This window comes from Artibeus jamaicensis, unplaced genomic scaffold (genome assembly GCF_021234435.1).
Source record: "Artibeus jamaicensis isolate MK-2021 breed Jamaican fruit bat unplaced genomic scaffold, CSHL_Jam_final scaffold_833, whole genome shotgun sequence".
Taxonomy (NCBI): domain Eukaryota; kingdom Metazoa; phylum Chordata; class Mammalia; order Chiroptera; family Phyllostomidae; genus Artibeus; species Artibeus jamaicensis.
Window position 1 is genome coordinate 21,474,052 of NW_026522056.1, and position 27,327 is coordinate 21,501,378.

Genomic DNA, 27,327 nt, shown 5'->3' on the forward strand with positions numbered 1-27,327 from the left:
GCATGTAGGGCATACAGTGGCCCACCAAATTTGAAAATGTGCTGTTTGGTCAGTTCTGTGAATTACTGCAGTGACTGGTTGTTACAATTATTTTATTTCTATTGTACAACAGTTCACTGAGATCTTATTCTCTCAGTAAGATTTTTCAACTTTTTATTCTCCAGAAGCTTATAAGCATAAAGGAAGATACGGCTGTCTTTTATTACTTTTATTACTTAAGTAGGATTCTTCAAAAAAAATTATCCCCCTAGAATTAGAAAAAGAATCTTCATTTTGCACCTGGGAAATTTGCTAAATATGCAAAGTCATGAGCAGAAATGAGGTCCAATTCCAGGTTCGCACACATCTGTCCATGAGCCTTTATTCCCAGCCTGGTGACGATGGCAGGTGCTCCGAGTTGTCTACCCAGCAGCCAATCCCCTTTCTTACTAAGAGAACCCCAGCTGCATTTGAAGTGACAATGTCACCAAGTAAAAACTGCATTTACCCACATCTATTGCAGCCAGTCGGGTCAGTGAAACATGAGCGGAAGTCACTGCATGAGTTTTGAGAAACACTGATTTGAGCCCGATGTCCTTCCTGCTTTCTCCCTCTTCTCACCCAAACGGTGAATGTGGCGGCTGAGGTGGCAGCAGCCACACTGCAGGGGGAAAATGCCAGGCCATGTGCTAAGGATGGCAAAGCGCAAAGACAGCAGCACCTGGGACAGTGAGCATATAGTGGAATCATCTAAGTCTGGATCTGCGTGCCCGCTGTGTTCGACAGAAAAAAGGAAGCCCTTATTTTGTTTATGCTGCAGTTATTTAGTTTCTTTCCTATCAATTGAGTGAATATTCTGATTAAAAGAGTGCCCCACTGCAGTTCCCCAGTTAATCAGAAAGATCAGGAAAACACCATTTTCTACCAATTGTTTATATCCTCTCTGTTCTTAGCATCTGCTGGTTAAAGTAGAAAACTACCTGCTTTTCATGGTCCCTGGCTCCGTGACAGGCACCCACCCATCCTCCCCCAGGCGCTTGTCTGTTTGTTTTCACCTGCTCACCACCAGAGGCAAACTCCTTCCCAGCAGCCCCAGCATTCAGAGCTTTGCCATGATTCTGTGGTTGTCTCTTGTCTCAGAAAATCAGCATAGTTCCTCCTGTAAATTTCACCACAGACGCCTCAGTTTGTCTTTGGTATTTGGAACTTATGGCAGAACATTCTGACCTATCTTGAAGGAACATCAGATTTATATCTGACAAATTCGCCAGTCCTGCTCAAGACAAGGGGATTTTCTGTACTGGTTCAGAAGCTATGTTTTTTGGTAGCCATCTGACACAGCACGATGTCTTCCAGGTGACAAGAGACCATTGCCCTTCCACTGAATTTTGCCACAGACCTTGAGCTTTTGTCTCTCCCACTAAACAGGCTTTATAGAAAGGGGTCAACATTAAATATATATATTTACATAGATATAATGTGCAATATTTATATAATATTATACATATAAATATATAGTTATATATAAACATATGTTTATAAATATATATACTTATATATAATATAAACATAATACTATTATATATTTTATATTTTAGGTATAGTTTAAAGCACAAATTATAAGTTTATAATCATATTTCATACAATGTATAAACCATAGAAAATATAAATATAAAAATTAAATTTATATTTATAAATTATGAAATTCATAAAGTATAAATTATAAAATATAAACATTTATAAAATGTAAATTATAATTTTATAATTTATATTTTAAATTATATATAACATATACTGCAGTATATATATTATACTATATATACTATAGACTATATAGTATAGTATATACTATACTATATACTATAGTATATATTATATACTGTAGTATATATTCTATATAATCACTATATATTTATATATACTATAGTATATATTATATGATTTAAAATATAAATTTATGTAAATATATTTATATATTTATATGATATATAATATATATTTTATGTTGACTCCTTATACATATTATATATGTGTGTATATGTATATATACATATATATGTGTATATATATAGCAACAGTGGCACAAGAAAAGATGTCACGTAACCAACAGTCAAGATCAGAAACAGCGGGAGGTACTTTACTGAGACATCAATGTGTCTGCGTTTTCCCTGTTCCTTTTCTTCGTGCCTCTCACCCCAACATGAGTCCCCTGTTCCTGAGATGTTAGGGTTTTGCTCTGTAGAAAGTAGAAGGTTTCCATTCTACTCCCCCAACTTCCTGTTGATGGTCAGAGGCATTTCCTGTCTTTTACAGGGTTAAATAAACTGGCCTGAAGGGAGGAAAGGAAGGACTTGGCTTTGGAAGGTCTCCAGACGGAGAGATTTCCTAACAGAAGATGTAGAGGGAGTGGCCTTTGTCCTGTAGACTCAGTGGGATCTCGGAGAGTTGGCTGAGAGGTGCCCTAGAGAAGGTGCCTCCTGGAGGCATGGCTGCACCCTCGCTTCGCCAGGGACTTCCAGAGCCACATGTGGCAAAAGCAGTGGAGTCCACAGACCCAGAAGCAATACAGAGAGGCTAGAAAATGAACAGACGGCATCTGTACCCAAGATGGGGGCCCAGCCTCAGTGCTCCTGGGCCTAGCAAGACACTGGGACTTTTGCATGACAGGGATGTGACAGAGCCACCTTACTTGTGCCTCTCTGTCTCATCAGGCCAATAGGGATCCTCCTGACGTCACTCAGAGTCTGGACAGGTGAACAGTGATTACTTAACCCTTTGCACATAGGAAGTGTCATTTCGACCTTTGAAGTAAAGCTCAATATTTTAGTGCCATTGCACTGCACTTGAATGAAACCGCTTCTCATTTGACCACTGCCAGTCCTTACTTTGTCAGAACTCAGGTCCTGCCTTCGTTCGGCCAGTCCTGAAACTCCAAAACAGAAACAAACAACTAGCTGAAAGAGACGATTCAGAATAAGAAATGTGCATGTATCCAAGTTGGAAATCCAGGGAATAGAAGTAATGGCTGTAATCTGTATCTTTCATTGAGGTTTCTAGCCAACCATCGAGATGAAAAACAAATATATTTGTCAAGAAATATACTTTGTCATGCAGATTAAAATTAAGAATTTTGGAATGGAGAAATAAGGGAAAATCAGGGAAAAAACACCAAACTGATGCTGTCCCACCTAGAAAGAATTCTTAAAATAATTTGAACTCAACGCATTAAAACAGACAGCAATCTCAAATTGTACAAAGCATGCTAACTGAATCTGTTATTACCATCACTGTGTAGGAGGGGGCAAGAAACAGGAAGAAAAAGAAAATGATGCCCTTGAGTCAGGTTCACGGCCCTCATAAAATTGAATGTGCATTAAATGCACTCCATGTATCTGTGTGTGCAATTGTTTGCATCCAAGAAGGGCAGGTCTATTAACTCAAACTCATTTCCAATCTCAGATATATTTAAGGGCTGTTGCTTAAAATTGGATTAATTAACTAAGAAATAAAGTGAAATTTGACTTGGAATAAGCACTCCTATTTGGCTGCCTGATTAACACTGAACTTGCTTTGTTTGCTGGGAGGCCGGGAACATTGGCCCATTTAGGCTCAAGACTGGTACTCGCCCAACATCAACTTCCCCCAGCCACCCCCTGGGGACAGTTGCAGTATTTTGTAATGCCAACTGGCTGGTAACAACAGAAACCAGGGCAGGGATTACAAAACATCAGAACCCTCTCAAATATGACTACATTTCTGAAGCTTCCTAAGCCTTCTGGAATTTCCCTTGGCCATTGTGGGGACCATGATCCGCATTTCCTGGGTGAGAGGTCAAGAAGACACATGGCAGCAAGCCCAGCTAGATCATGTCATTAGCAGCCAGGCTGTGGGCAATTTGTCCTTCGAGCCAAACCTGTTTCATCAGTAAAATAAAAGTCTCCTTGCTATGCGCAAGAGAAACAAAGAGTTGGGTTTATCTGAAGTGAGCTGGGATTTTTGCATTAGGGTATTTGATAAAAATTGAGGACAGAATTTAAAATCTAATTGCACTGTGGTTTAGCTAAGATTCTTCAAGACCAGAAGCATAGATTATATTAGAGAAGACTACAGACAAATAGGAAGTGTTTGAGGTGGTAGGAAGCTTCTGGAAGTTACGATAGGAGAACACTAACATTCTCCTGAGGGAGTGAACATTTCCTTTAGTGAAGATGTTCTTGGAAATGGGACTGTGCAATTTTCGATTCAGAATGCAGTTATTTCCGGGCCGGAATGCAACACCCCTCAAAGCCTACACATAATATCCTAAGTCCCTCAGAGTTCACTGTTTTACCAGGTCCCAGGGGAGACGGGACATAGTTAATCTGCTGATTTTAGGTCCCAGATTTGCCTATGGCAGGCACTTCAGCAAAGAGGATTATTTCTACACAGTGAGCCTAATTAGTTGGCTTTGGGGAGGTTGGGAGTGCCAGGGGCAGGGGGCGGAAGGACCGGGGGAAGACACAGCAGCCAAGACAGGGTCACATGTGGCAGCTGCCCTCTCTTGTTCTGTTCCCTGCCCCCACCAGGGGAACAAAAGGCCAGTGTACTGTTGTTACTGGTCTCTCGCATTGTAGTCAACTGAGTTGGAGGTTGATAATTAAACTTATGGGAACTATTGGCAACTCTAAATTTTTCCACCTTGGCAGCCACATCAAAGACAAGAAAATACAGAACAGAAAGATGCCCAAGGTAATGTGTAAACTAAGCATGCCTGTTGGACAATAAGAAGATTGAAAGACCATGGGCCAGGAAAGGCAAGGTGAAGGTTTCTCCTAAAGCACCCACTCTCGCTCCTGCTGCTGTGTGCCAATTTCTATTCATCTTTGCCTCCCATTCTCATCGCATACCAGCCACCGTCCACAGGATAGTGTATTCAGTCCCATGTGATTGCTCGCTCTCTTTCGGTAAGTTGTTCTGTAGTTCCTTGCCTGCCTCTGCCTCCCGAACCCTTTGAACTTCATTTGATTCAACAAATCTAGAGCGAGCTAAGGGTGATGATTTCATATTTTCATGTGCTCTTGGCCTCACAGGTATTTTTCCTTGGTTGCATGAGATCCTTTTTTCCTGAGTTATGTTTCCCCTGCCCTGGCTTTTTATAGTATTATGAGAACAATGACCTCATTCTCTCCCGTTGATAATAATGGCATACTTTTTATAACTTGAAGAGGCATCTGCTTATTGATATGGGGGTTAAAATTAGCTATAACACAAGTGTTAGCCATTGCGTGCCTCACCCTATCTTGTAGAGCACAATACATATGATAGAAAACAGGTGAAGTGTGTGGTCACGCCTTTCTAAGTGATAATCTGTGTTCCGGTAGAGACCTCTATTTTCTTTTTCTGAAAAGTTAAACAAAGAGCCCAGTACCGTTGCATGTAGACCAGTTTAAGGAACACTAAAGTGGGGAGAAATTAAAACTCCTGGAGTGAAGAGGTCACATTTAATTCAAAATCATAACATCTGATAGTGTACTAAAAATGTGAAAATTGACAAGCCGAGCTTTTCCTTCGGAGGTTAGACCTCTCTCCCACCAAGGTGCAAACCCCAATCACTTTTCATGGGGTGTCCTCTTCTGCTTAGAAATCACAAAAATAACATTCAGACTGATTGGAGTTAAAACCCTAGAGGAGAGGAAGGGTGATAAATGAGCTTAAGAAGCCTGGTAAAGATAAGAAACCTGACAACCAAATAATTACAATAATCATATGCAATAGCAGCAGTATTTCTAAACTAACGTATGACATGACTTAAACCCAATGGGATTAGAAAGCAATACATTTAACCCATGCTCCTTTGATTATGAGTGACAGCTGCTAGGGTGGCGGGTTGCAAAGTGGGAGAAACTCCATAATGAGATGAGGATCGAACTTCGTGCAGCATCACAGTCGGGTCTTCACTTACCTGACGCCCCGAATGAATCAAAATGTCCTTAGCAGACCGGCTGCACGTTAGCATTATCTCCTCAGGACCCAGCATGGTGCCTGGCACAAACAGGCACTTGATAAAGGTTTATTGATATTCAGATTATCCAATCACTGAAAGATGGCAGATCCCATAATTCTTCCGCTAGCCCAGTGCTCTTTTAAAATTTTGGAATAGCGTGCTTTCCCCGTGGTAAACATGCCAATGCCACGCGGAGGGATTTAGTCTAATCAGCACTGAGCGCATTAGGGTAACAATTTAAGCTCTGTGAGAGCTTTGCGCCAGTCTCTCCCCGTCCCATCTCGCCACTGGCCTGGCGTGCTGGGCGCTGCACAGGCTGGGATGAGGAGGCACAGAGGGGGCACTAGGCCACCCAGCAAGGGTCCAGAGGCTCTGAAAGGGTAGGTGGGAACGGAAGACTAGTTTTACCAGCTGCCCGACTCTAATGATGTCCAGGCTTCCTCACCTAGTGACCAGGGCAGATTCACCTTCACTGCCCTCAGTGTGGGGAACATGCAGGGCACCTGGGAATGAAGGTCAGAGGGAGGAAGAGGAAGAGTCCCCAAGCATTACACCAGTAATGCAGTAAGATCAAAAATGATCTTATAATATGATCATTCATTCAAGGTGCTTTCTTGCGTATTTCGTGTGAGATGTTGTTGGGCCTCGTTAAACAGGAATCCTATGAGCTGCTACCTCCAGTGCACAGAGAACTGAGTAAGGGACACAAGGGCTACACATAAATGATCACACAATGAGGCAAGCGGTGACCTCGGCCACATGTGGGAGAGGAAAACCCCTTGCAAGACTCTCCCATCCAAACGGCGACCCTCAAGTCCCCTCTGCTCAACGTAGTCACCGAAATGAAAAGTGTGTGCAACTTCCACCGTACCGTGTCCCCCTCCTGCCTAAAACCTACGAGTAGCCATTGTTCATTGCTCCTCAGAGAAATTAAATTGTGTGCCAAGGCCTGGGAGGCTCAAGGCCCAGCGTAACCTGGCCTCTTCCAACTTAATCTGCAGTCGCTGCCCAACTCCTACTGCTCCTCCATGTCACAAGTGCACTTCATTGTAATCCATCCGCCTCTCTCTCCCTCTTCTGGCTTCTCTCTCTCTCTCTCTCTCTCTCTCTCTCTCTCTCTCTATCATACACACACACTCACACACACACTGTTCTATCTCATTTGTGTATCTCTGGAAATCATTCTCTTCTCCACACTCTCTGCTCAATGAACCCAGTGGTTTCAACCTTCCCCTTCTCGCTGCCACCACCCTGTCCAACAAACACACTGCCACGTCTCGTCTGGGTGCTGCTTCCCACTGCACCCCCGTGATTAGAAGTCTGTGCAGCGGGCAGGGTGTTCCCTATAAAATACAAATCACATCGCTTTGCACTCATTTAATTAATATCCTGCAATCATAAAATCCAGGTTCATCCCCTCCACCTTACTAAGGGGCTGCCTTCTCTCTATTATGCCAGCCTCTTCCTCATCGTTTTCCTCCGACTCTATGCTCTGCTCACACTGGCCTTCTCTTGGCTTCTCAAACTCCCTGAATCTTCCTCTGACCCCAGGGGCCAGGCACAGACCATCTGCCTAAAACATTCTTCCCCAGATGTTCTCATGGCTGTTCCACTCACTGGGGTCTCTGCGTCAATGGCCCTATCCAACAAGCTTCCAATTATGCTTTCATCACACGGCACTCTTTAGTACCTTCATGATGCGCCTCATCTAAAATTATCGACTATTCACCTGTTTGCTTGTCTGTTTACATGTCTGTCTTGCCCTGTCCTGAAACACGCGCTTCCTTAGATAAGGAACCATGTCCGCCTCGTCTGGCCAGTGCCTTGTATGGGCTGATGATTTATACACAGTCAACAACTAGTTCCTGAATTCATGAGCGGATCTTTGTCCTCTTGTTCTCCTCAGACTTCATTTGCTCATTACTTTTTTAAAAAAATATTGTTATTTATTTGTTTTTAGAGATAGGGGAAGGGAGGGAGAAAGAGAGGAAAAGAAACACTGATGTGAGAGAGAAACATCAGTCAGTTGCATCCCGACCAGGGATCAAACCCGCAACCCAGGCTTCTGCCCGGACCGGGGACCCAACAGGCCAGCTTTTGCTGTGTGGGGCAATGCCCAGCCAAATGGGCCACACTGGTCAGAGCTGGTTCATTATATTTTTGTGCAATTCCATTTCACCTCCAGCAGAAAGTTTTGCAGAACCAAGAGCTGCTTACACAATCACCAGTGACCTTTTATTTATGCATCCTGTTCAAGCAACATCCAAAGTTAAATAGATTTTTTAAAAGTCATCAGTAATAAATTATGGAAGAATGTTTAGCGTACTGGTAAAATTGTAAAGATTCAGTGTCATTTTTATCTACCATTCATCTCTCTAAATGACTTAGGTTTTTGTTTCTTTATCTAATGGTTCCTTATTTCCAAGCACCTATTCTTGGAAATAATAGCCACCAGCACCTTAGGTTTTCCTCACTACCCACACTCCTTTTTGCTTCAAGCCCTTGTCTCCTCCACGGCCTCTCTTTTACTTCTTCGTCATCTTGTATTGGTCACCTATCATGCACCAGGCTCTGAGAATACAAAGGTGACTTATCAATGGTCTCTGGCCTCAGAAAGCTGACAGTCTGCTCGAGAAGACTGGCCTGTGAACCAGCATCAGCAGCACATGTTGTGGGGTCTAGACCACAAGTGTGCGCAGGGAGTAGCAGGGCCTAAACAAGAGGGATGTTCACAGCAAGGAAGGACATTGGGAGATGCTTCGGGGAGGAGGTGAGCACAGAGTGATCTTGCAGAGAAGAACCAGTCATTCCCAGAAAGAAGCACCATCAGCACAGGTGATTTATAGACACTCATCAGCTCTGAAATAGCCCAGCATCTGGAGGAACTGTGCCGAGTTTGAGAAGTGTTGGGGTCAAGGGCAGGGGGTTACAGGATATGGAGTGAGAGGCAGGTGTGAAGCAGAACTAGTGGGAGCAGGGGGTCTGCTGAAACCTTTGAGTTTTATCCTATGAGGAAAATGACCCTGGATGGTGGTCATTTCTCACTCTAAGGAATCCTAAGGAAGCCATAGTCCACTTGCAGAACGAGTTTTATTCATTCATTCTTTATAACTGATGTTAAATCCTTTTAAGCCAATAGTATATTTCCCAAAGAGTCGGGAGAAACTGCTTTGTAGACAATTGAATTAGCCAGGTGGTTGTTCTTGCTTTTAGATTTGCAATGTCCTGCCATTTTTCTTGTCTCTCTGTTTTCTGCTAGCCTTATAGTCCACCAGAATCTTGTCTGTATAAATGGACTAATCTCCACAATGGAAAACTGTACAAGTTTTACAGGAACCAATAAATAGATATTTCAAGGAATTATCAGAAACTGTTATAAAGATCTAAACTCTTCTTTTTAAAAAGATTTTATTTATTTATCTTTAGAGGGGAAAGGAAGGATATAGGGAGAGATATATCAATGTATGGTTGCCTCTCATGTGTCCCCTGCTGGGAACTGGCCTGTAACCCAGGCATGTGCCCTGACTGGGAATCGAACCTTGATACTTAAACTCTTCTTTTTTAAGATTTTATTTATTTTTAGACAGAGGGGAAGGGTAGGAGAAAGAGAGGGAGAGAAACATCAATGTGTGGTTGCCTCTCTTGCCCCCTATTGGGGACCTGCCTCATAAACCAGGGGTGTGCCCTGACTGGGAATTGAACCAACAAGCCTTAGGTTCACAGGCCAGCACTCAGTCCACTGACCCACACCAGCCAGGCCAATCTAAACTCTTGCTGATGTCCTTTGCCTCTTTTGCTTTTGTTGTAAGAAATAAAGTCACAAGGAAAGAAAATGAAAAGTTGTCACATTTTTTACCATGCCTTTCAGATTTTTCTACAGTTGTTACCGCAAGTTTCATAGAGGCAGTTAATTCTTAAAATAAAAGTGCATTCAGTTTTTGGTTTAAAACTAGATTTTGATCTGCTGACACGGCGGGTGATGCGGGTTTCTTTAAAATCTGTTCTGTGTCTCTCCCCGAATTGCATGCTGTGAAACCCCGCTCTCCCGAGAGAAACCAGCATTCCAGGCAATCTCAGCAAAAAGGCAGTTCATGGGCCTTTTTGGAAGGCAGAAAGGAAACGTGTCGAATGGAATCCGCAACACCCGACAAATGCAAAGGGCCGGGCTTTATTTACCATGGCATTTTCATTCCTGCTGCATCAGGGGGAGAAATGGTGAGGACAGGAAACATGAAAATAAGTAATACAGAAAAAGAGTATTTTGACTCATGATGCTAAAGAAAATGAGGGACCGTGACACCGTGAAAAATCTAGAGGATTACAAAACTCACAGGGGTTGTAGCTACAGATAAGACAGTGGGGTGATGTTAAAAGACGGGGGTGGTAGGAAGGAGAAAGTAATTTCTCTGGTGTGTCTTCCACAGGCCAGGCAGTGACCTAGGCATGTTAATTTGTAATCCTATGTATTATCTGGCACAAAAATTTGAATTATAATCTGATGGTATTTTGGGGATTGTGCCTATATGGAAGCTAAAACTCAATGAGTGGAGCGACTTGAACTGGCCCCGTGGCTGGGGGCCGTGGCCTTGGAACCCAGCCTGACCCTGAAGCTAGTGAGCCCTCCAGTTCATGACACAGCTCCTTGTTCCAGCCCAGGGACATCCCAGGCACAATGCCCAGTTTGTGCTGGACTCTGGACTACATGGGTAACAGAGGGGATGTAAGAAAGGCACTGATTTGTATCTTAGCATGTATTTGTTTGCATGTTTAATTTTTAATGAACAGCTACATTTGAGTGGAAATACAGTGCCATAATCTACCATGTAGATTTATATTTGACTTATAGTTGCTGAGTGTCACATGCTGAGAATCACAAAAGCACTTTTCTTTCTCATTAAATCACAGCGATTCATTCCACAAACCCAGCCACCAAGGCTGTGTCTTTGACAACCCCTGGTTGTTTGCGTCAAGTATCTTAAGGAAATGGCAGCTTAATGCTAAACTAGTGTCCCAAATGCAAATGACAACAGCACAGGTCCTAGGTGGGATTGTGGTGCTGGAGGAGCCCCTTGTGGGGAAGTGGGGCCCATGAAGGATTCTGAGTGTGTACCAGCATCTAATTGGGGTACAGACGCTTGGTTCTTTTTCTGCATTGATTCCTGGGGATGCCTTAGTGTTTCTACTCACCAGAGACAACAGGCTTCTCGGAGAGTGCTTTCTGAGAGTGCTTTCCTCAATGGCTTATTTTACAGAGAAGGAAAATGGTTACCAGATCAATGTGCTTAAGGAAATAGAAAGCCCTTAATGAACAGCCAAGAAGCCTCCTAATGAAATGACATTTCCCTCTGGGGATTTCAAGTGGATAATAAAAGCCAGTGCTTTCTGTGTAAAGTGCTTATGTTTGTTTTGCGCATTCCAAGGAACACTTCATCAGTGTCAGTACAGACATAAAGGTGGCCCCGAATAGATGAGCCTGCATGTGCATTAAGGATCAAAGCAAAATCTTTGTGTGCATCACACACCTGGGCTGTGCAGATGAAGGTAATTTACCATGTGTGCACCCCTAAAAGAACTCTTTGTAAACCTAAGGCCTTCGGAGAGGGAACACCATGCGTTTTAGCGTAAAACTGACTCACCAGTTTTCAGTTTAGCTCCTAAAATCCTGGAGAGAATGTTAGTGTTTACTGTGAGGAAAGACTGTGCCCCCAATCTACTGAAGTAGTTAATTCTCAGAAAGACCAATAATCTCTGATGATTTCTTGCAGAAGTAAGTAAACTATTAGACTATGGTTTTTATGGTGCTGTTATGAAAATTGTGTGTGTAAAGAGATTACAGTTTTCATGATGTCTTCATAACACCATGTGCACATAGAATGCTTTAACTCTGAGATGAGAACCCCCTTAGTGCTGTGAGGGGTCTGAGACAGGTCGGAAATACTTTAGTGCTATTTATGGGAGAGCTCATAGCCGCTGAGGGCAAGAATGTGCTTGGAATCAGAGGCCAGCAGATTCTCTCTCTCTCTCTCTCTCATGTCTGTGTCTCCCTTTCTCTCTGAGTAGCTCTTCCACTCCTCTTCCTTCCTATGTGGCATTTCTCTAGCCGCCATGAAATTTCTGGTCCTGTTTCTCATCAACAGAATCAGTCTGAGAATAGAACCTTTTAGCTCCACGTTCAGATTCACAATAGACACATTTTATTTCATTAGAACATCGTGATTTGCTCCACACACTCAACAGCCAAGACAGCGCTTTGTCATCTCTTGACACCTGCCCATAGTTTACCTCTTGTGACTGAAAGAAAACAGTATCTTAATGCTAAACTAGTAACCCAGATGTAAATTACAACAGCAAATATGTTCTTGCCTGGCTAGAACAGCTGCTGTTGCCTGAAGCAGTCAGCTGTGACCAAGGGTTCAGGTTCACAGTGGTGTGAATACGCGGCTTTGCCAACATAACAATGTGCATTCAGAGGGGGGACAGCCCCTCCTCCTCCAAAAAAAAAAAAGATGTGACAGAGAAAATTCAATAGATCTACCTCCAACACTTACAATGAAAGAGGTTTCGAGTGGGACCATTGCATTTTGTGGCTAAACTTCAAAGCAAAAATTTATTACCATTCATCTTTTTTTTAACATTTCCCGTGAATTGTCTCTGCCTTCCGACCCCCTGCACCCTTGCTCATAAGTGACTGCTCACCTTCAAAACTCAGCTCCGGTTTCTGCTTTCACTGGGATGCCTTCCTCAACTCCTCCCCTCCTTCCTAAAAAGCACTGAACTGTGTGTACTTGAAAGAAGCTTGTCATAGTCTTTAGTATAATTGCTTCTTTAAAGGAGGTAATGGGTAATTCCTGTATTGAGTATTTTATTTCAGAGACTATTTTCTTAAACTCTTATATAAAGATCAGCCTCAGTAGTATGAATGGTTGACTCTGTAAGTAACCTATGAATAACATCAGAAGAACATTAGATAGGTAGGTAGGTAGGTAGGTAGGTAGGTAGGTAGATAGATAGATAGATGATAGATTTTTAAAAATCAACTGGGTGCTTATTGAAAACTTTACCAAAAGTCCTAGGCACATGTCAAATTATATGTCAATTAAAAAAGAGAGAGAGCAAAAGAATAAAGTCAGTGAGAGCAGGAAAAAAGAAAATCTGAGACACACACACTACAGATTCCATAGTTTTGCCTTCACCATAAAAAAAATGCAGAAATGACTTTCTTTACTTCCTCCTGCAACCTGTTCAGAGTTCTTTGGGGCCAGCTCCACCAAGAAGGAATGTTCTCACACACTGTGTTTCTGCAGTGTGTCTGCTAGTGTGATAATACTACGTGAGTATATCTTAGGATAGTGTTTGGGAACTTTGACAAATAGAGAGAAAGAAATTATGACACTTATTTTCTATCTCACATAAAAAAATTAAGTTGGTGTATCTCTCCCCAAAAGTGGACATGAGATATATCGCATTAAGGCAGCCTTTTACTGTTCCCTTTTGTGCCCACAAGAAAGGAGGAATTATACAGCTGCCTGGGTCTGTCGCACTCCCATGCTCACCCTATGGCGCACATGTGGGGTGAGGTAGGAATCCTGTGTATGAACTAAAAGAAGATAAGATCGTGTCTCAGAGGAAACCGGAATAACATGCTTTCTGGTTCTACATTATGTTTATTTTAAAAACCACACACTTCTTCCTATGCAACTTTGGAAAAGTGATTTTATTTCTTTTAGCTTCCATTTCTTTTGCCATAAAATTAGCCTCACGATACCCGCCTCCCTGGATGGTTGTGATGTTGGATATTATTTATCTGAACGTCCAAGCATATACGAAATGCTATTTTCCACTCTGTGCTCCTCAAGTTCATGATGGTCCAGGGCCGCCACATGTATGTGCTTTCCCAGGAAGGCTTTCTGCACCCATGTGTGCATACCACTCATATTCAGTGTGTATGCTGGGCACTTTATTTCCCCAAGCTACTTCCATCATTATCTTTAAATTATGGAGACCCTCACAATTCCCTACGGATGTGTGGCAGGGACAAAAAGAGGGGGGTGGGGCTACCAGAACCCAGAGACCCAACAGAATGCAGATTCCCAAATGACGATTTACTTGGTATAAATAATGTAAAGCCCTGTTTTTATATATGAATGTAAATAAACAGAAAGGGGGAACCACAAAGACATGATGTGCTAATGAAAGATGGCTTTCAACTCTCCCCAGCCCCCCAGGGTGTGAGTGGACTGGTCTCTGCATTTCGGGTCTTGGGTGGATTTGAGCAGCGCCCAGTGTGAGAGAGCTTTGGGTGGAACAACGAACCGTAGTGGTCAGACTCTGAGCGCACACCAGTGCCATCTGAAGTGCAACTCCAATGTGGAAATTTGTTCCTCTGTTCAAGATTCTCCCTGGCATTCAAGGAAATCTCTGGAAAGCTACAGCAACAACAAAACCAGGGAACACAACACTGTAAAAAGAACCAGATGACCAGCATTTTCTAGAACAGACCCAAATTAAAATGTTCACCCCCTATAGTTCCCATAAATACAGTTGTAATTGTTAGACCAGGTACTCCAGTTTTTGGTTGGCTTTGAATTTGGCAACTACGGCCACTTTGAACCCATGAAAGATGGACGCAGTCCCATATTAAACACATGACTACCTAACTCAGCAAACATCAGTTGGAACCAAATGGTGCTAACGAGACTGATAAAACTACAGCACTACTTTTTAACTTATTTTCTGTCCCAACCTGCCAGAGTGATAGCATATATGTATAATAGCCCCGCCTTGTCCACAGGGATACATTCCAAGACCCCCAGTGGATGTCCGAAGACATGGATGGTACTAAACCCTAATTAGCTTCAACTCTCCCGGAAATGAGGCAGCCACTTCTTCATCAGCAGACAGGGACTCTCCAGTAATTTTTATAGTTTTTGTCCAAACCTATTCCTGAATCTGTGGGACCATCTCTTACTTGGAGTAAATGACTTGGCGTCACTAGCTCCAGGGGTCCCCTTGCTAACATCTTCATCTAGGCTCAGTGCTTTGTGGTCCAACACGTCACTGTCCATTGCTGTGTGAGGGTCTCTCTGTTAGACACTCCAAGCTTTTCTCTAAAGTCTCCCATAGGGTATTGTTTGAAAAGGAGAATAAGAGTGAGCACGGATCAGGAAGATGTAAGGACAACTTACGAGTTAGTGCAGGTGCGTACCTCTCACTTCTTCCTCAAGGGAACAGTGAGGCCATCTCAGGAAAAGGACCGCTGGTGAACCTGCCTTTCCTTATTATCCCAACCAGAATCAGACTGACACCTTTTCCCAAAGGAATGGGGAAAGAAGAGTATTTTAAAACAGAATAAATAAACTTGTAACTACCAGTTCATGGTCTTTGTGGTAGTTTCAGATAGATTATTTTTTCATTTCTGAGAAAATGCAGGCAGCCTTGAGGCCAGCAATACCCATGGTAAAGGAGAAACGTGAAAGGAAGCCTGCTCAGCTACCCAGCTCTCAACAGTTTTGACAAGTGCTCTAAGGTTTATCCAGACCTCACTCAATCAAATAGTGTCTTGCAAAATGTCTGATGTACAGAACTAGGTATTTTTCAGAACTAGGTATTTACAGAACTAGTTCTGGTGTACAGAACTAGGTATTTTTCAGTCCAGGTGGTTGGCCAGGTAACTAATGTTCCTCAAAGGAGAGAGGGTGGGTTTTTAATAGCACTCATCAGTCAAAGGCAATGAAGTCCTTTTTCTGACATGCAAGAACAGGGCTACCCTTCAGAGCAAAATGTTTCTAAAGCCAGTGATGCCAGGATGTGGAAGAGCTACACCCTGTCATTTGCCTGAGTCTCTCTGACAACCATGAAGAAACTATCCTCTTTTCTTCCAACAACTTTTTCATGAAGATGTTAGATTTACCATATGGGTTAAGCCAGTGGAGCAGAATCTTAAACTTCCTGTAATATCTCAGTACCTCTCAAGATTGGTGTGAGAGCCCCTGACACGTGGACGGTTAGGGAGTCTTGCGTTTTTCCCAGCTCAGTCATTACCAATTGTACAACCCACATGAAAGCCACTTTTAGAATCTCTCCATATTTAAAGGGGAAGTAGTGACTCATGGCAGAGAAGCAGGATGAGGACAAAGGCCTCATGGGCATCTTCAAGTCAGATTCTCCTCTGCTCCGTCCACCCTGTAGCCAGGAACGAGCTGCATTTCATAACAAACCCAAGACCGAGCCTAAATTAGCATCCACACAATCTTGAAGAAGTGAAGACTTAGGTTGCCAGGATGGGTGTGGATGAAAAAGCAATGTAGCAACGCTTATGCCACAGAAAGCAGATTGTCTTCCCTACTCCAGCTGTTCATGTAATTTTAACAACTATATGCTTGGCTTCTGTTTTCTGGCAACCTAGACCTGCTCTTTCTCTCTTCTTTAGTCTCAATAGAATTTAAGTGGCTTCGGCCATCAACATTTCTACCTGTCTTCTTTTAGGCTCCTGTGAAGAGGACCAGGTGGAATAGGACCTTTCATAGTTCCAACACAGTCATTGGAGTTGAAATAGTGGGCTGCTAATTTTCCATTTTTATAGGCAAAGACCCAGGCTGCCCCACGAGAGCATAGCACACTGGGCTACTGGCTTATGTTACAATGAGGGGGCAAGCAGCAAAGACTTCATCTGAAAGTAATTGCAGAGACATAAGAGGGTTTCGTTAGGAGCAAGAACTTGGGAGCATACACATGAACAAAGTCACTGGGATACGAGTGCATCACTATTATTTGCTTCTTTGATATAACTGGGTCATAGAGGTGAAAATGCCACGGCAGGTGTTTTTACTTTGCTGCATCTGGGGCATTTAATGATCTCAAGCAACTTAAAGATATTTAGGATGTGTTGTTATCTGTAGGAACAAAGACCATAACGACACCCAGCAGATTTAATAATCAGAGGAAAGATTCACACTGTTTTCGGGAACTGTCCCTATAAAAAGGAGGTGGGTATATATATATAGGACAATTGTATGCCCTAGATATAAAGGACATTTAAAACTCAGGTTGAATGATGAACCAAGAGAATCTTCATTTCTGTGACAATTTTCCATTTGAATTTCTGTTTGCATTCACGTTGATTTCCTAGTTTCAAAATTGGAGTCACAGAAGTCATTGGCATGAAAAATAAAATCACCAAGACAAAAGTGAAGATGGTGCGTCACAGCGGGATTTCAGGGCTTAAAAATCTCTCCACCCCCACCCTGCACATTGATTCCCACTTGGTTTTTTATTCCACAATGTTAGGGGACCTGTGGTTAAAGACAGGTTGACTGTCACCCACAGGACACACAACTTCTCTGGAATGTCCTTGAAAACCTGAATCACCATGGGGACCTTTAAACTTGACCTGAATCATAAAGCCTTTATGAAAAAAATGGTCATAGCTCCATCTTCTTGGCCTCCATCCCACTGCACCTATGTGATTTGGGGGTATTTCAGACTAAAACTGGAAGCGTAGTTTCCAGGGGCCTTTGAAGTTGACCACATTTTCTGGACTGTCCCCAAATCAAACTATCACGTGGGGACAAATTTTGGCCTTCTTGAATCTCTAGACAGTTCCAGCCCAGCATGCAGGCCTACATGAATATGAGAGGCTGGTAGAATGCCAAGGCCAGCTATAGCTCTAAAGTGAATGACAAGACAACTGTTCTTTTAAGAGACCAGCATCAAAAACAGCAGGAGGAAAACCCTTTCATTGGTGGTGAGAGATATCACTTGTCCCAGACATTTCAGTCATTGCCTGTTTAACCACTTCCCACCTGACGAACAAGTCTTGGACATGCGCTTCCACAGTTTAGTCACCATTCCAGGGCCCCAGGGTACAATGCACTGCTCCAGCATGACAGGTTACTAAGTAGCCTGTGGGGTTTAAGTTGTCACATTCCTTATGGAGTCAAGGTTACCATAATCGTCACACCAGCAGCTCTAGGAAGGGCAACAGGGTAGAGGGGAATTTCACACATGCCATGTGTCGCTTACTCATCCCATGAGATCTGGCTTGGACTTGCAGCCTCTGGGAAGAGGCGAGGAGCTGTGCCTGGACAATACAAACACAGGGACCCCAGGTCCTGTGGGCATGGGCTCTGAGCTATTATTGCTCCCCATGACTCACTTGTGAAGCTTGGTTTTATAGGACCAGCTTTTTAGCACTCAGTGGTCACCTCTGCTCCAGGCAGAGTGAGAATTTGGTGCCCCCATCCAAAAGATATGGAAGGTGTTTCCAAAGGGAGACCAAATCTGACCATTTCTTCCAGCTCCAAACAGAGTGACTTACCTCACCATTGGCTTAGTCGAGATAACAAAATTAGATTATTTTTCTTGTCTTAGAACAAAGTGTTTCTTGTTAACTATGGCTCATAGAGGAGGTGGTAAGAAGAGTGAAAATAATATCAATATAGCACCTATTACTCAATACAAGATGAGTGTAAGTTCATGGGGCAGAATTTCTCTAGTTATTTTAGCCCTCACTCCCTTTCACGATAAAATGTCATCTCCATCCCCATTCCAGCCACCCTGAAGAATCCTCACAGGGGACATGACCCCATAGTGGGTTTTTTTTTGTTTGTTTTTCTAGGTACCCTCAACAAACAAAAAGGTTTTGTCAAGCTTCACTATTCCCAGTTTTTACTTGCCAAGTAGGTTTTCCACCCAAAATTAGCTATCACAAATTCCGTTTTTCAGACACATTACCCTACGACCCCCTCCTCCATTGCACCCCCAAACTTGCCTGGTTTTGAATTACAAGCTTAGAGGAAAGGACACTGGGTGGTGTCCCGTGGTTGAGTCGCCACTCGGCAGATGCCCCTTCGTCTTGTCTCGGCAGAATGCCTCGCTTTCCACCTCCCTGGGTAGAAGTTCACTACTATCTCAGCCCCGCTTCAGGCTTCACTAGTGACCCAAACGGTCTCCACAGGATGGCCAGTGCCCTTCCATTTGCCTTAACCAACCCGTCTTCTCCGTCATTTGTTAAAGTTGTGTTTATGAAAGTGTAATGCGTTACACAGTAAAAGTCACTCCCTTGAGGTGTACAGCTACATGAATCTTGCAAACTACATGCAACCTTCTAACTCCCGCCACACCAGGTGCAGAAAATTTCCATCCCTCTGCACAGGTGTCTTTTGTCGCTTGGAATTCAGGACCCCGCCCCACAACCCCAGGCCCTGGTAACCTCTGATCTGCTTTCTGTCCCTGTAGTTTTGTCTTTCCAGAGGTCATATTAATAGGAACAAGCAGTGTGTGGCCCTCTGGGCCTGCCTTCTTTCACCAGCAGCATGCACTTGAGATTCAGCCTACTGTTGGCCACATCAGCAGTTTTTCCTTTGTGGCTGAGTGGCATTCTATTGGATGGACGTACCGTTGTTCGTGTGTCCGTTCTCCAACTGATGGATATTTGTGTTGTTTCTCGGGCTTAGTGACTATGGGAAAAGCCCCTAGAAGCATTCAGTTACAGGTGTTTGTTTGCACACATATTTTCATTTCTTGTGGCTAAATGCCAAGGAGCAGGATTCCTGGATTGCATGAATTGTATGTTTCACTACTCCAGAAGCTTCCCAGCTGTCTCCCGAAGTGGCTCTACCATTCTGCATTCCTGCTCGCAGTGAATGAGAGTTACTGTTGTTTTAGCTGTCCGCCAGCAACTGCTAGTATCAGGGCTCTTTTTAAACATTTTAGCCATTTTAATATGTGTGTCTTGGTATCTTGTTGTGGTTTTAATTTGCATTTCCCCAATGACCAATAATATTGAGCATTTTATCACATGCGTATTTGTCATCTGTATCTCTTCTTTGGTGAAGTGTCTGTTCAAAACAAAATTTAATGGCTCAAGTTCTGAGTTTTCTATATATTCTGGATACCAATCATCAGATATATAGTTTGCAAATATCATCTCCCAGCCCACAGTTTCCTTTTCATTTTCCGAGCAGTGGGAAACACAAAAGTTTTCATTTTTATCAAGTCCAGTATTACTTTTTCCTTTCATGAGTACATGCAAAGAAAGGACTCTCAAAGCACATGGAGCTACACATCCACTAGAACCAGAGCCTCATGTTCTCAGAGGCCATCTGACTTCTCTCCCAAGAGAAGCACATTTTCTCTCCTGCAACTGAGCTGGATTTAATGGGGAAAGAAGAGTGGAATGGAACAAAAAGGGTTATTGCTGCTCAGATAGCTGACAGACACATCTTCAGAGGAAATTAATAGCAGGGGTCACGGATCACACATGCAAGGAATGAGCATCGTCATTCTTTTGAATGCAAGCAGGTGGCCACAGAAGAGAGATGTTTTTGAAAGAACCACATCGACATCCAGCCAGATTCTACCTAGCGTGAGTGAGAGGTGGTTTTGGTCTACAAATAAGTAGATATTTAATACCATGGCCTTCTCTTCGACCCATTCATGCAGGTTCCTTTTCTTAGAACATTTCTATAATACACAGGAAGATTTGACTTTTATTTCTTTACCTAAACAATATGTTTTAGGTGAATGGGTCCTGTTCATTCATAAAATACCCTGATTCTACCAAAAAGCAGAACAGCAGGGAACCTCCTTATTGATCTTGGTGACCGGTGGCATACCTCGCTCCAGGCTGTCAGGGTCATGTTCACACTCACGGACGATCTCTGGTGTGCTGCTGCTCACAACCAGCTGCTCTTCTTCCTCCCCCTGCTGCTCTCCCAGGGAAGCGACGCTGGCGGGCATGAGGTTATCTCCTATCGAATCACCCCAGTGCACGGTGCTGTCTTCCTCCAGTCCCCTCACCGACATCCTTTGGATGCCCTTCCAGTGCCAGGGCCCCCTCCTTTGTGACTCTGCCCCCTGAAGGCCCTTCTTTGATGGGACCAGACACCGAGTGCTCCTGGGCAGTCACTGAAGATTTCTTGTTTCACCTCCTCAGGCCCAGAGCCCACAACACCTTCCTTTGCACAAACTGCCCTCATTTCACGGGGCTGTGGCTGCTAATGTGCGTTTCAGAGTTTCTGTGGGTGTGCCCTCTACTGACGCAACTCCCAGCCTTTCCCCCGTGCTTCTTCCTAGGGGGCACCCAGGGCTCCATGACTTCTTCTCTGGAAAGGTGACGGCAGGGTACGTGGGTGTTGTAAATATCACCAAGAAAAGAAAAACTCTGACCGCTTGTGGGCTTCCTGCCTGACCCCCAAGGCCAGTGTCAACGGTCTCCAGAAGTTAAGGACAGGAATCTTGAGTAAAATAAACTGATTTCCCCTATGATCTGCTTCAGTTGACTCTGAAGACATTTAAGAATTTTTAGAATCTAACTTGTCTTTTATACACCCCCTTTCTCTGCCTAGAGCCAGTGACAGGGCTTAACCCAGAGGGCTGCCTCTGAGTTCTCTTAGGCATATGCCTTTGGAATTTCTCTTCTGACTCAGTTCAATTCTGTAAGTTTAAAAACCTTCTTTTTCTTAAGGAAGCACGGGCTCCACTGAGACAAAGTGCACAATATAAAAAGAAAAATGTTCTGGCCCCCCCTTGCAAAGTTACACCTTGCAGCGCTGGGGCCTGGAAGGTCCTCAGGGGCAGAGGGAGAAAGCAGTGCCCCGGGGGAAAGACAGTGAGTGGTACCCGCTACCAGGACAGATGCACTCATAACTCAGCCCTGGCAGACGCCATGTGGCCGCTGAGCACACACAGCTGTGGGCCCTCGTGGCCAGCTATCAGAGATGAGAGGTTCTATGTCAAGGTGAGCACAGTGAAGTCTGGACGGTTACTGCTGCCAGGTCTTACCCAGTTTCCCTAGAACACAGGGCCCAGCCGAGCTTACATATGTGAATGCTTTATGGGAGAGGGAGGGAGTGTGCAATCCTGAGATGTGAGAATAGAGAAAAGAAGCCAGGCAGGGGAAGAGGACGAGCAAGCACAGGCGATGCATCCGAAAGGGCCAGTTTCTCAGGCCGAGTGGAGGGAGCCGCTGTGGCTCAGCTCCACGGGTCCTCCCTCTCTCTTTGCGCTCGTGATCCGTGCCTATGCCCTGCACTCCCCGGTTCTCCTGTAAGAACCCTCTGGGTAGCCTCCGGGGAGACCAGAGCATCTGTGAGTTGAGTTGGGCCAGAACTGGGTGGTGAATTGCTGTGGCGCCAACCCCACTGGGTATGCGGGGGCTTTGCCCCAACAGCCCAGGAGAGGGGGAGGCACCTGGGGGTGGAGAGGTGAGAAGGCAGAGGAATGGCCCAGATTTGAATGGGTTACAGCTGGGACCCCTCCAGCGGGGAAGCCAGGCAGACAGCAGAGGCTGAGGGTGGGTGTGGCCCACCAGACCTGGAGGGCAGGTTTCCTGGGGCTGGCACCTGCACCTCCACGTCACAGGCTGGGAAGATGTGAGGAGGTTTTGGTTACAGCCAGGGGCTGTTGCTTTTGAGTAACAGTCCTAAGAAATGTCATCAATTCCAATTAGCATCAAGTGCAAAACATTATAAGGAAGATGTAGAATTTCATTAGGGATAAATAGAGACTCCTAAACTTGGCTACAGAGAGAAGCTGTTAAAGATCATCTCCAATGGGGGGGTGAAAAAAACTTCAAATGGAAGAGCTTAAGTGACTCAAAATACCACAGAAAAATCCAGAATCCTTCCTTGTCTCAAAGCAATGATTTTGTTTGTTTGTTGGTTGCTAAAGAAACTGTGCCTTTTGGGGATAGTTTGTGAAATCTTAGAGTAATTTAGATAATTTTTCTCTTTAACTTCTTTTCATATTTACTACTTTATATTTTAATATTTTTATGATTAACTACACAGAGATTTAAAGGCTTTTCAAAACAAATACATCAGCACATCTTAAAGAGTTACATTTATGTGGACCAATGCAGCTGCAGGAATGTTAACAGTTACATTAGGGGTTATGTTCATAGGTCTAAAGAAGAATAATTGCCTTGAACTTCATCAGAATGAAAGCCACTTCAGCAAAGCCATCAGCATAAACCTCCTTTCAACAGAGTGGCATTTGCTTAAGAAGTGTATGAGAACTTTTCTCATACTTGGCTTTTTTTCCCCTAAGGTTTTTGATTCTGAAGGGAAACAAGTATTTATTATAAGAGCTTTGAAACAAATAGCTTCTCTGTTTCTAAAATGCGGAAAACACTTGAGCCTAAAAGTCGACAATTTCAAAAACATGTGTCGGGTTGAGCTATGGTGGCTCATGTGTAGCCCCAGGCCCTGGGGAAGGGCGTCGCAACTTCTGGGGAATCCTTTGGCCTTCATCTGCATTTAGACCTGCATTCTTCCAAGCACCTTGGGTGAACTCTGTTTATGTAGAAGTCAGAAATCCATGTAAACTGAACGAGCTTCTGGATATAAGCAAGACAACTTGGATTTATACACCTGTGTTTCCTGCATATATATTAGAACTCATCAGCAATTCTACATCGATTGTCTAGTCTACCAAGAATGGAAGTGGTGAGGTCCCGAGCATAGACGAGAGATATAATATGAATACTGGAAGATCTCTCCTTTTACAGAAGCTGTGGGTACACCAGACTCATAACCAAGTGTCCATGAGGAAAAGCGGGTAAGTGGATGTTGTTCCAAGTGTTATGTGAATGAAATAGGAGGCATTTAGCCCTTGTAGACTGAGTATACTGGAGTCAAGGAATCCGGAGGGTCTGTCTTTACATCACAAATTCAGTGTTAGGCAAAAACGTATCTTTTTAAACTCCAACTACTGACACAATTTCTTCTTTATCTCTGTACTCTGAAGCAATAGAAGTAAGATTTAGTCAATGCGTAAGGTGGGTAGAAGGAGCCCGATTCTCGGGTGTTACTGAGGCTGCATCCCCTAGGTTCACATCAAGGCTCTGCCACGTGGTAGTTGTGTGACCTTGGCCGGTTATGACACTCTGAGGTTGGGGCTCCTGGTGGGGATGATAGAGAAAAGTTCACGCCCACCTCATAGATACATTGTGAAGATTCAACCAGTGACTTCTGTAAATCACTAAGTGCTGTAAAGCACTTAATATTGTTTTTTCATTATTATCATTTTAATTAGTTTGAACCTATACAACAATTGTATAATGTATTTGCCCTCGGAGTCCCTCATCTTTTTCTCTGTGTAGCACCTCGCCCTTCCATAGTCTGATGTTTATCTGCTCTGATCAGGGCCCTGGCAGTGTAGCTGCGGCTGCAAAGCAGAAACAAAGGCGGCGTAGGAGAGGCTGAGGACTGTGAATGGGAACAGCCTCACCGTTCAGCTAGTTCCGCTGGAGGAGCATGGATTTTGACACACTGACTTTCCGACTCCTTTAGTGAAACGCTCCGCGAGTATTCCTTTTAACAAAGGAGACATCAGTTCGGGGCCCACGGCCCAGGTATGCAGCTACCGCTCTTCGCCTGAACCTTCTTGTCTGCATCCTGCTGGACACCTGGGTCGCTGTTCACTGTCCTCTGGCGTAGGTTGGCCAGTTAAACGTGATCGTCTTAATAAGAGACCTCAACTATGGATGCGCCAAGAGGCTTCGTATTTTCCTGTGAGTTTATAACGGACTGTTTAGGGAACTCCTTCCAGGCGACAGGAGGGACTGAGTCTCTTCAGACATTTCTCATGTTGGAGAAGGAAGCAAGTCTCCCACCTTCAAGGGAGGTTTTCAGAAATTCAAAGGCGAACACAGGTGCCATGAGGTTGGTTTCTGGGCGGAGAGGAACTGGCCGAAGTGCTTCTCCAGCACCGAGTGCTCATTGGCGGAAGGCCGCAGCCCCACTAAAAATTCCTTTCAAAGTTGGCAAAACCAGAAGAAACAAGATTTGAAATCATTTTTTGAGCAATGCTCATATGAAGTTCTGCTTATGTAAGCACATTCTAATGTTCTGTTCACAAAACTCTTTTACTATTATGATAGCCTCGACCTCTCCCGGGACCTGTGGAAGACGGTACGGGTTCATTCCTTTTCCGCTGAAGTCGACAGAATTTGGAGCGCCAATCGGATTGAAATAATCTATTTTTCTTGATTGAGCAACATTTTGTAGTCACCTCCATGTTTTATTTCATTCCACTTATTCCATAGAATTATTGAAATTTATTTTTAGAGACACTTTTCAATGTCTTTTATAATTTCCATGTTAGGTTATTTTATAACTTACAAATCTCTTTACTTTGGGAATATATGTTAAAAACAATGGTTAGATGTTAGCAATAAAATAACTTTTATTGTATATGAGTCAGATTTAATGTATACCAATATTTTATAATATTCATAATTAAGTCATTTGGGTGTTAAAATTTATGAGGTCCAAGCCTGAAATTATTTTACACAAAAATATTTATATTCACTATTTGGGGGGGTGTAAAGAATAGTTCCTATTTTAGGGTCTGGTAGCATGTGTCTAGTAGACTATATAAATATTTATATTTAGCATTGATTGCATTCTGCCCAATTTGAGAATAATATGTGTATATTTTTTTCTCACTTCATGAATCTAAACTTTTCAAGAGCAGGGAGCAGAATCTGTTTAAGCCCATGGTAGACAGGTACACATGCTAATAGTACGTGATGAAATATATGTGTTTATCTAATCAGGGTCTCACATGTATACATTTGCTCCTTTGTGTTTACTTATGGAACACATGTTGTAAAAGCTGGTTTCCGTTATCTTATCATCTGACTATCGATTGATTGACAGTTACAATATCGTATTTATATTTGTGTTATCCATTGACTTAATTTTAGAACTATCTGTTGAGCAGACTAACTAAAATCTTGGAACTTTCAGTCCACAGAAGGAATTTAAAATTATTTATGTGAAGTAAAAACATTAACTGCTTTCTGAATCAAATTTAGGAATAATTACCTCCACTATAATTATAACATAAATTTTATGACATTTTAGCTTTTTATTAACTGCAATAAAGATTGCAGTAACTGCAATAAAGTTACTATTATATATTCATATTATACATTAAATATTAATTGAATTAAATGCCCTACGTAAATCTTTACAAAAGCCTACATGAATTAGTTGCCATAGTTCCTATTTTATATATGGTAAAACATAAAGATGAAATTCCACAGTAATACAGATTTAAACATTGATAATCCTTTTGTACTTCATATGTATTATTAATAATACTAATTACTAATGCACTCGTGTTAGTAGTAATCTATTACTCAAAATATTTCCTTTCCAAACCATTTTATCTTAAAAAGCATGTTCAAGGCGTATATGAATTATATGGTTTAGTAGTGCCAACTGCTTAACTGCTCACATTTGGAAGGATTTAATGAGGTGAGCATAAAAGCACAGAAGCTACAGCAGTACAAGGTGATAATCCCAGGAGCAGTGTACATGATGCCATTGAACTAATTTGAATGACCAGTTTCTGCAGTGTTTAAGCCGAGGTGGACGTTCAGAACACAGGGGACAGTGACCTCCCTAAGAAAAGAATGTTGAGGACAAGCCAGCCCAGTACTTATCAGCCCGCCGCTGTAGTGGTGCCAACCAGACATGTTCGCATCCGTGGGACATGATCGGCAGGTGGCGGTTATGCTCAGACAGGGCTGATAAAGCTAAAGTTATGACTTCATTTTCCACGGATAACGAATCCTTTGTTCTTTGGGGTTCGCCATTTCGAGACCACTTAGGAGGGAAACGTAACTGCAAAAAATGTTCCGGCTTCTCGAGTAGTACTCTTAATACTTTGTAACAGCAGATAGGCAAGATCTTATAAATATCAAACTTGGCAAACTCTGCTATTACGAGAAGGAAAGAATTTTTTCAAAGAAGTAGAGACAAGTTGCAGAAAGTATTGTATTAAACCTCAGCATTACGCTTGAATTCAGACTAATGGTTATTGATAAAGAGTTTCGTTTTGTGAGAAGTGATTCCCAACTTATATTTTGAAAATTAATTACAATGAGTATAATGTTGGTGATATTAATAACAAAAATATCAATAATAGTAATAAAACTTAAAAATGAAATTTTACTGAGCAGTTAATATGTGCTAAACACTGTGCTACAGGCCCTTAGCAGGAATTCATTCTCCTCATCTGTCAGTTCCAATATAAAGATCAGGAAATTGCGGTCTAGCTTCTCACTCTTGCGTCCGTTCAGCTCTAGTTAGACACACAGGGGATTCATTTTGTTTTGTTTTGTTTTTTTAAGCACCAATAACATGGCGACGTGTAGCAGAAAGAACAAAACTTTGGGAGTCAAAAGATCTGCTCTTTAGTCTAGATTCTGTCTTTGTTACCATTCTGAGTGCAAAACATACCCTAATACCTGTGACGTAACAAATACGTAAACCTTTCTGGAATGAATGAATGGATGGATGAATGAATGAATGAATTCATGCCAACTCAGTGTGCAATCTTGGCCAAGTCAT

General features: G+C 42.9%; 1 protein-coding gene across 1 annotated transcript in view; it reads left to right on the top strand.

Annotated features, from left to right (window-relative positions):
* The first annotated feature begins 4,618 nt into the window (after window positions 1-4,618).
* The window catches only part of SORBS2 (sorbin and SH3 domain containing 2), a 224,829-nt gene continuing 202,120 nt past the window's right edge, over window positions 4,619-27,327 (top strand). Inside the window, exon 1 of the mRNA XM_053659830.1 lies at window positions 4,619-4,922. The gene's annotated coding sequence lies outside the window, so the exon portion shown is untranslated. The remainder of the gene's footprint in view (window positions 4,923-27,327) is intronic.